The sequence below is a fragment of the Crocodylus porosus genome, unplaced genomic scaffold (assembly GCF_001723895.1).
Source record: "Crocodylus porosus isolate Cpor-Errol unplaced genomic scaffold, CroPor_comp1, whole genome shotgun sequence".
In the NCBI taxonomy this organism is placed as follows: domain Eukaryota; kingdom Metazoa; phylum Chordata; order Crocodylia; family Crocodylidae; genus Crocodylus; species Crocodylus porosus.
The window spans coordinates 25,193,937-25,204,386 of NW_017728943.1; the positions used below are offsets into that span (position 1 = coordinate 25,193,937).

A 10,450-nucleotide genomic window follows, 5' to 3' on the forward strand; every position below is an offset into this window, starting at 1 on the left:
CCCGGTGCTAGCGGGTCTTCTCTGGCCAGGGTGAACGCTGCAAGCATACAAAGACACTTTGCCCAGCAGCCAACAATTTCTTCTGGTCTTCCAATTAGTGGATCCACTGGCCACCCCAACAGCACCCAAAGTGATGGGAAAGGAACAATCTACATGGTTTCCACTTTTTCCCCTCCCATCACTTCTGGTATGCTAGAGTTAGGGTGACCCCAGGGATCACCCACACATTTCCTGCACTGGCATTACAGCTCCCCCTTGACTCAGCAGACACTGGTGCTGTCTCCTGATCTCTCCCAGGCACCCCACCCCCCACAGGACTGCACAGGTTTTTGGTGGGAAGCTGCCTTCCCAGGTCTTTTCCACTCCCAGCACCCCCCTTTTCCTCCCCCCCACAGTGTTATACATTCCTTCACGATCTGTAAATTTAGGGGTGCCTGGGATCCCCTTGTAGCTGGAGGTGAAGGCTGGCCAAGGTAGCCTTTCACATTTCCCTGCAAGCATCGCTGCAAGCATCATAAGTTGCTTTGCCCAGCAGCCAACAATTTCTTTCACTTGTTGAATTAAGGGCTCCCCTGGCCACCCTGACAACCCACCACTTCCCCAAGTCTTGGATGGCACAGGTAGGCGCCCCAAAGGGTGCACCCTGCCTGCCATGGCTGGCCAGCAAACCACTGCCACGCCACGGGTATTTCTTGCCTCCCCCCACCCCCTTTTTCTGATTCCCCCCATTGTAAACCAATGAAACAGGGTTCCATCCGAGCTAGGCATTCTTCCACCCTCACAGACTTTGGGGGTTAATGGGGTCAACAACACTGTTAGGTGACAGGGAAACTGCCTGTGCCAGCACTACTCCTGAACCCTTTGCCACCCCTCTGCACAACGCAGCCCATCAGGCTTCCCAAAGTGGGTGCACACCAGGGGCTTTGTCCATTGTCTGCCTGTGAGCATTACTGGGTCTTCATTTTTAAGGTGACCCCACTGGTCACCCAGGCAGTTCCTCCATTCCCAGGACAGCTTCCTCTGACACCAAGCACAGTAGTGGACCATGGTACACATCTCCTCATTTCTCTGTGCACAAACTTGTTGACCCAGGACTGACCCTGCTCCCCAGACTATTCGGCGCCACAGATCAAGATACTTTCTTCCCCCATGCATGGCTCCTGCAGGTCTGCACAGGGTTTTGGCAGGACACTGCCTTCCCTGGGCTATTGCCCTGGCAGTGCCCCAATTTTCTGCACCCAGGATGCCTGAGAATGGGCAATACCCAACAATGCACACTCTGTAATGGTCTGTGAATTCAGGGGTCCCTGAGGTCCCCTGCATGCTGCAGGGGAGGGCTGGCAAAGCCAGCTTTTTATGTTTTGCCAAAGCAACTCCCCACCTTTGTCCCTATGGTCCCTCAGGTCCCCCTAGCATCCATCTTGGCTTTCTCTGGCTGGGGCAATCACTCCAAGCCTCTAAAGTCACTTGGCCCAGTAGCCAACAATTTGTTTCAGTCTTTGAACTACAGGTTCCCCAGGCCACCCCAACAGTTCTCCAAGGCATGGATGGCATAGGTAGGCACCCTGAGGAGTACACCCTGCCATGGCCAGTCACCAAACCACAAGGCAGGTCATTGTGTCTTTCTTGTTTCCACCCCCTCCCCCCCTTTGACAGTGCCTATTGTAAACCCACGAAAAAAAGGGTTCTCTCAGCATGATGCACTGTAGGTCCCTCACTGATTTTGGGTGTCACATGGGCTCCCAAAAGTGCTAGCACTTGGAATGGAAGGGAAGCTGCCCATCCCAGTGCTTCCCCTGCACCCTTTGACAGCCCACAGCACCATGCAGCCCATTGGGTTTTCCAGCGGGGGTGTGCACCAGGGGCTTTGCCCATTGTCTGCCTCTGAACCTTACTGGGCTTTCATTTTTAGGGTGACCACACTGGTTACCCAGGCAGCTGTTCCATTGCCAGGATAGCTCCCCCAACACCGAGCACAGTAGCGGACCACAGCACTGTCTCCTTATCTCTCTGTGCACAAATGGGTTGACTCAGAACTAATCGTGATCCCCAGACTATTCGGCGCCACAGATCAAGATACTTTCGTCCCCCATGCACGGCTCCTGCAGGTCTGCACAGGGTTTTGGCGGAAAGCTGCATTCCCTGGGCTCTTGCCCTGGCAGCACCCCGATTTTCTGCACTCAGGATGCCTGAGAGTGGGCAGCACCCAGCAATTCACAATCTGTAACATTTTGCAATTTTCTGGACCCAGGATGCCTGAGAATGGGCAGTGCCCAACAATGCACAAGCTGTAATGGTCTGTGAATTCAGGGGTCCCTGAGGTGCCCTGCAAGCTTCAGGGGAGGGCTGGCAAAGCCAGCTTTTCATGTTTCACCAAAGCAACTCCTCACCTTTGTCCCTATGGTCCCCCAGGACCCCCTAGCATGCACCTTGGCTTTGTCTGGCCAGGGCAATAGCTCCAAGCCTCCAAAGTCGCTTCACCCAGCAGCCAAAATTTTCTTTCTGTCTTTGAACTAGGGGCCACCCCAACAGATCCCCAAAGCATGAATGGCACAGGTAGGCACCCCAAGGGGTGCATCCTGCCATGGCCAGTCACCAAACCATTGCCACCAAACCACCGCCAAGCCAGGTCTTGGAAGGGAAGGGAAGGTACCCATGGCAGCACTAGCCCTGATCCCTTTGCCATCCATTGTCACTAGACACCCAGCACAATGTGCATGACAAAGATGGTCCACCCCAGGGGCTTCACTCATCATAGTTCAGCATTGAAGTAGCATTGCTGGGTGCTGCCCACTCTCAGGCAAGCCTATCCTCCCAATCTTTGCACAGAGCAAGCAAAGTTCCCCAAAATTAACCTTTATCAGCATCTGGGTTTGGTGCCAAATTTTGCTACTTCTCCATGCAGAATGTACTGCTTTGCTGGGGGTGACCTTTCCAATGATAGGTCACTCAGAACTCTATAAATTGATGCCCCAGCACACTTGGGGGTACACCCACAGAGCAGAGATGGCTGAGGAATGTCAGAGGACCAAGCGGACAGTGGCAAAGAAGACTAGAGTTGCAGGGAGCATCCAAGAAGTTAAGAGCCTCGTGCATATACTGGCACAACCAGAGGTGCTTCGCCAATTCACCAATCTGTGATCAGTCTGAAAGTGAACTGGTACATATACTGCAATGTCTCCAGAAGAATGGTAGATTGATTGTGGCCACAAGAAAATGCCTGACCAGTGCCGTGTCAAGGCGAAGTCACTTTACGCCATGTTCTGTAGGGATGTTGTTAGGGCACAGCTCTTGGGCACACCGGTCAAGAACTTAGTCAACTATGAATACATGCATCGACTTATGGATATGTTGGAATGACAGACATCCACAACCACTAGCACCAGGGCATCCTTTCCACCAGACAGTTCCACTAATGTCAGCAGCTCTCCCACCACATTGGCCACGGCACTGCTGTCAGTGACTGGAGTTCAGAGCACAGTGGTGCATTGTGGTGACACATCCTGTGTGAGCTCCAAGCACCGGGAAGAGAGACCTGGGACCTCCACTTCTGCATGAGGTATGTTGCCTAGCTGTCATCTTTATGTCTGTGACTTTGGAGGGTCTTTTGTAGAGTGCTTTGGGCAGGGATGCCAGGGTGATTTGAGCAGGGTGTTAAAGTGCCACAAATCAGGTCATATCTCAAAAATGCAGAGCATGCTAACAGATGCTATTAGTCTCCTCTATTTGAGGTTGCACTTTATCCTGTTTTTGAGGTGGCACTCTCATATACCCTCAAGGGACACAGATACTCATATGCCACTTTGGCAATGTCGCGAAAGCTGTGTCGCAGAATGAGACAAAAGTTATACCTCACAAACAATGATTATTGTTCACTCACATCCTTTCCATGTTCCAGTTCTGTTTGCTATCCCTCCCCCAATTAGGAGAACAATTAGGAGGACTAACCAGGCTGCTGATGTCAGAGCCAATCAGATCATGAAGAGCCTGAACGAATGCACAGAATGGATCAAGGAAATCATCCAACAAGTTCACTGGTCTGTGAGAAGTGTCACTGGGATGCTTCACGAGATTAAGCAAGAAGCACAAAGAAGTCGTATACAAAACCAACAGGATCTACAGGTCCTGGCTGATGTGCTGATCACTGTTCTGGTCCTGATGGTCCTAGGAAAAGGGCCAACTTCCAACCCCTCAGCCTCTCCTGCAAGCCCACCAACAAGGCTTTGTAAAATACGATTGCATTGTGCTCTAACATTAATTAATAGCAATACACTTGTTTAAAGCATTAATAATATGAATATGTTTCACACTTAAGTCTGACGTTAACAGCAATACAACAAAAGTGCAACAAAAATTTCATGGATTTCTGAGTGAACCCAAGCAGGACCTGGTGGAAAAATTGTGTCACAAGAGGGAAAATGGCGGTTTTGTCTGTGTGTGAGAATACATGTTGTGAAACTGCCATGATAAACAGAATCCTGCTGGAACAATTGGCCACACTAAAAATAAAACATGTTGGAGGTGGTTTAATTTACCACGATAAATAGAAATCTACCATGATAAAAAGACATCAATGTATATTTTCACATGCGACTAGGCTAGCAAAACAGCATTTTTTGCCGCCACTTTGTGACGTGTATCTAGGCAATGCATAATGTGTACAAGGGCCCTTAGAGGATTGGTTGGCAAGGCCCAGCAGGACCATGGTCTGATGAGGAGGGGAGTATAAGGTGAGTGGTTGTTCCTAAAGGAAATGAACCTAAAAGCTCAAAGCCAGTTCATTCCCTTTGATAAGAAAAGCAGCAAAAGGGCTGGCAGACCCCCTTGGCTCAACAGGAAAGTCATGGACCTCCTGAAATTAAAACAAGAAGCCTACAAAGGATGGAAGTCAGGAATACCTACCAAAGAGGAGTACTCAGCAACACCCCACACCTGTAGGGAGTATATCAGGACAGCAAACGTACAGACCGCAGCTGGAGTACTGCGTGCAATTCTGGGCGCCGCACTTCAAGAAGGATGCAGATAACCTGGAGAGGGTCCAGAGAAGGGCCACTCGTATGGTTAAGGGCCTGCAGGCCAAGCCCTACGAGGAGAGACTAGAGAAACTGGACCTTTTCAGCCTCCGCAAGAGAAGGTTGAGAGGCGACCTGGTGGCTGCCTATAAGTTCATCAAGGGGGCACAGAAGGGAATTGGTGAGTATTTATTCACCAAGGCCCCACCGGGGGCTACAAGAAATAATGGCCACAAGCTAGAAGAGAGCAGATTTAGATTGGATATTAGGAGGAACTTCTTCACAGTTCGAGTGGCCAAGGTCTGGAACGGGCTCCCAAGGGAGGTGGTGCTCTCCCCTACCCTGGGGGTCTTCAAGCGAAGGCTAGATGTGTATCTATCTGGGGTAATGTAGGCCCAGCACTCTTTCCTGCTTATGCAGGGGGTCGGACTCGATGATCTATTGAGGTCCCTTCCGACCCTAGCATCTATGAATCTATGAATCTATGAAAGCAAAAACAGACAGGCAACCAGAATCAAGGACAACAAAAAGTCCTTCCTTAGATATGTAGGAAGTCAGATAAAAATAAGAGAAGCATAGGGCCCCTGATGAATGAAATGGGATGACTGATTAACTATCAGGACAATACTAAACTTCTGAATGAATTCTTCACATTGATATTCCACCAGACCAAGGGTGTTAGCCTGCTTGACAGGATTCAGGATGAGCATGGTGGGGGTGACCATCCCCCCATCGTTGGCATAGATCATGTAGGGGAGCACCCACAAAGGCTAAATATCTACAAGTCAGCAAGACCAGATGAACTACACCCAAGGGTGCTAACAGAACTGGCCGACGTCATTGCACAACCTTTGGCAAAGTTATTTGAAGACTCATGGCACTTGAGAGAGGTCTCAGAAGATTGGAAGAAGGCCAGTGTGGTGCCTATCTTTAAGAAAGGGAGAAAGGGATTACCTGGAAAATTACAGGCCAGTCAGTTTGACCTCAATCCCTGGTAAAATCCTGGAGAAAATTATCAAAGAATCCATTACAGTCTAGCAGAAGGCAGTATTCTGAAGGATAGCCAACATGACTTCATTCAGGGCAAGTCATGCCAGACCAACCTCATTTCTTTCTACAGTCAGGTAACTCACCACCTTGATGGGGGAAATGAGGTTCATGTCAAATACCTGGACTTCAAAAAGGCCTTTCACCTGGTCTCCCATGAAGTCCTCATGAAAAAATTGGGAAAATGCAGCCTCAACTACTTTGCAGTCTGGTGGCTAGGTAACTGGCTCTGTGGTAGGATCCAGAGAGTATTGATTGACAGAACTGAGTCATCATGGTAGAGAGTGACCAGTGGCATCCGTCAGGGTTCAGTACTCAAACCAGTGCTTTTCAACATGTTCGTCAACAATTTTGATTTGGGTATTAAAAGTGAACTAGGAAAGTTCACTTATGACACCAAACTATGGGGGAGCATGGTCATGCTCAAAAACAGGCTGGCAATACAAGGCCAAGCTGGACACGTTTGCGAGATGGGGGCAGACCTCAGCCTGATGTTGTTTAATATGGAGAAATGTAAAGCACTCCATCTGGGGAGAAATAATTCACAACACACTTACAGGCTTGGCGGTGCTACGCAAGCTAGCACCACATTTGGATGAGACCTGGGTGTTGTGATAGACAACAAAATGAACATGAATGACAAACGTGATGCTGTAGCTGTCAGAGCTAATCAAACACTGGCACACATCTACCGAGGCATCTCAAACAAGGCTTGTTATCCTCCTGCTTTATTCTGCCTTGGTGAAACCACAGCTGGAGTTCTGCATCCAGTTCTGAGCTCCACACTTCAGGAAAGATGTGGAAGAGTCCGAAGGAGGGCCATACGCATGATTAGAGGCCTAGAGACCAGGTCATATGAGGAGAGGCTGAAAGACTTGGGGCTGTTCAGCCTGGAAAAGAGAAGACTCAGAGGGGACTTGGTGACAGCCTGTAAGTATATCAAGGGCATACATCGGGGCCTGGGGAGCATCTCTTCACCAAGGCCCCCCCAGGGGAGGACAAGAAATAACGGGCACAAGCTGACTGAGGATCGCTTCAGGCTAGACATAAGGAAAAACTTCTTTACAAGTCGAGTCCTGAGAGTTTGGAACAGGCTCCCCCCAGAGGTGGTACAGTTATCCACCCTGTTGATCTTCAAAAAGCATCTTGATGCCCATCTTGCTGCAGTCATCTGATCCCAGCAGTCTCTCCAGCCCAAGTGCAGAAAGGCTGGATCCAATGATCTGTAAGGTCCCTTCCAGCCCCTAACAACTATGAAACTATGAGGAGGCAGTGAAGGCAATCCATCTTTTCTGTTTGGCACAGTGGGGAGTGGATTTCCTGTGAGACAAGGAACAAAAGGATAGTTGGGTTTCAAACTTCAACTTAACATTTCCTAGGCCTTTGAACGCTGAAAGCTTGAAGGGAAGAGGGGCAGGGGACAGATCAGTGTGGATGGGCCCTACAAAAATACTCTTCCATTCAGCATCTACTATCTTCCCAGCATGCTGGACTAGATGGACCTGTGTGCCAAACCAGTTTGGCATCTCTTATATTGTAAGGAAGCTTGCAATAAAGAATTGTCCTGAGGCAGCACCATGAGGTGCTAAAGTCCTGATTCTCAGCTATCTTGTGCTTCAGGTAGCAATTTAGAAATGTGAAAAGTGGTTGTAAGAATGAAGAAAGTTTCTCTCACAGCAGGAACAGCCCTGCACCCAGTAACATATCTGGGATTGGAAGCAGGAGCAAACAGAGCCTCAGAGGTGGCTCTTGGGGAGCCCATGACACAAGGCTGCTTCGCCGGACTCTCTACTGCTGCTTCCCAGGCTGTCTGAACAGGAAGGCAGCATTGACTACAGCAGCAGCAGGAGCAGCAGCAGCAATGGCATCTGCTTTCCTGGGCAGACAGCCCAGCAGGTAAGACTTCTCTTTCCCTTTGCCTCACTGCACCTGCCCCCGGCATGATCTGCATACCCCCCACCTCTACCTCCCCCAACCCCTGCTCCAGACACTGAATGAGCTTGCTATGCTTCTGCCGTGGGGTACAACTTTGCCAAAAGCTGGAACTGCAGAAGGCAGGGCATAAACTCCAGGAGCAATCAAGAAAAACAACATAGGGAGGACCGACTGACCAGAGAGGACCTGCTCCTCTTTTATACTGTAGGGATGTTAGTATCCAACTTCTTCCAGAAGCTTTTAGGATGAAACAAAATTCAAATATGAAGTGGTAACTCAAATAACTGACCTCTTTTTTAATTGAACAGAAGACAACTCTTTAATGTCCAACATGTAAGGTGCTGTCCATCACTTTAAAGACCCATTTTGGAAAGGAGTAAAAAAATACCCACCCCAAAATGGTTGCACAACCCTGCTCATTCTGTCAAACTGCAGTGAATTTGAAGCATTCATCATCTGCAGGCTGTCAGTCTGACTCCTCTGAGTCCAAGGGGCTGCAATCAAGGCTCAGCCTTTTATTCTGGCAATGCAGACTGATGACCAAGTGCACTTGACATTTAAAGATTTCTTTGCAAATAAACAGGCAGCAGCACACAGGACGTATTTATATATTGTCAGCCGTGAGCCAGCCTGTCAGAATGATGGGTCCTTCTGCTGCCCTAAAACATCCTTTTGTTTGGGGATGCAAGAATCCAGAACCAAGATTTCATTTTCATTTCCAGGTTGCTAAAGCATCTCTTTTATTTAATACCTGACAGAGTCTGACCTTAGTTCCATTGAAGCCCATGCACAGACTGCCAGTCATGTCTATGTGGCTCCCCTCCCATCCTTGAGCCCTCAACCAACAAACTAAGTCCCGACTCCTCACTCCTGCTTAGGTGCACCAGAGACCAGCAGTTAGGCTAAAAATGGACCTGATTCCTAGCACATCCCAGCCTCCCACCCCATCTGCTTCCAGGATCTCCCGAGGGGCAGCCTGGGGGCATTCATTCAGGAGCATGCCAAGCTATCTACACTGCTCAGTTGCTGGCCACTGGCATACCCACAAATAACCCAGGCATAGAAGGTAGGCCATGTAGGCAAGGCCTTAGTGCCCTAAGTGGGAGATGTTTCAAGGCCTGCATCACTAGCTCTGATATCAAGGGGAATTTTCTATCAACTTCACTGGGAGTTGGCATATAGAGCAGAAGAAGAAAGTACGGTGAAAATCCCTCTCAGGACACTCCTCTGTGTTTCCACTCACTGATGCCTCCTTTCCCTCCTAAATTTCTGGGCAAAAGAAAGCTGAAAACAAACTGAAAGGATGACGTATATATCATCCCAGACCAGATGCCATCAACCATCACATTGCGTACAGCTCTCCCAGGCATGTACCCTCTAAATGATTTCCCTTTTTCCACAAACTTAGAACTGTTGTTAAGAAGAAATCTGACTTTGCCAAAAAATGTTCAATTGGGAAGTCAAAGTCAAGGTTTTAATTTGGGATCCATTAGAGCTTGGAGCAGAGAGCCAGAGGCTCCCTTTACTGTAAGGGGGAAATGCAATGGGCCACCCATGGTGTGTAGCAGGCAGCTGAGCCACTGCATTAAACTTGATGTGTGAGGCAGACTTCCAGGAAGCTGGAGAATAAAAACAGCAAGCAACTGGATTAAGTGTCAGTGGGGAGGGGGCAGGCTGTTCATTAGGCACAAGGGTCAACCCCTGTGCTTCACTAGGGAGTCACCTGACTAGAAGGGCATATCACCCTGTGTTTCAGGGCATATAACCTCAGTGCCTGATGCAAGGCAGGTAGTATGGCTCTGTGAGTTTCAAGACCTTAAGCTCCTAGGGGAGAGGGGCTGCAGGAGATAGCCTGACAGGCACCCAAACCACCCAGGAGAGCTGGGAGGTGAGAGCTCAAAGGGCAGGAGGGCTTGGCACAGTGGGGAGTTATTGACTGAGAGTGGGGGAGACATTTTGTTCAGAAGCAGTTGTTTGTATTTGCATTACAGTTAAGTTGAATGGCAGAGGACCGATTGTGGCTGTAGAGTAGGACTGGAGGTCATATACCAGGGTCTCTGGGACACTTGGGGTTTCAAGCCCTACAGAGGTGTGAGTGAGGGGGAGCAACAGGGGCAGGCTAAAGCCAAGAGGGCCAGGGCCTGTGCCCCGAGAGAGGGAGACTGGGACTAAGGAGCTAAGCCAGTGCAAGTGGGCCTAGGCTTAGGAGTCTACAGCTAAAGTAACCAGCAGGCCAAAGACAAGAGGTCTGAAGCTTGTACAAGCTGGTGCATGGATCAAGTGTAACACCTGCAATGCATGGGCATGACAGCAGTGTTGGATGGATACCACAAATATAGCCCATAACGTAGCTGGTGTGCCAAGGGACTGATGGAGGGCCACAGCTTAGCACCCTAGAGGGCCACAGCTTAGCACCCTAAAGCAGCAGGGCATAGGGAAGACCAGCTGGCTGAGGA

General features: G+C 49.4%; 1 long non-coding RNA gene across 1 annotated transcript in view; it reads left to right on the plus strand.

Annotated features, from left to right (window-relative positions):
• LOC109319455 overlaps nucleotides 1–9,330 on the plus strand; it is a 21,381-nt gene extending 12,051 nt beyond the window's left edge. Inside the window, exon 3 of the long non-coding RNA XR_002103509.1 lies at nucleotides 9,319–9,330. This is a non-coding gene — a long non-coding RNA (uncharacterized LOC109319455). The remainder of the gene's footprint in view (nucleotides 1–9,318) is intronic.
• The last annotated feature ends 1,120 nt before the right edge of the window (nucleotides 9,331–10,450 follow it).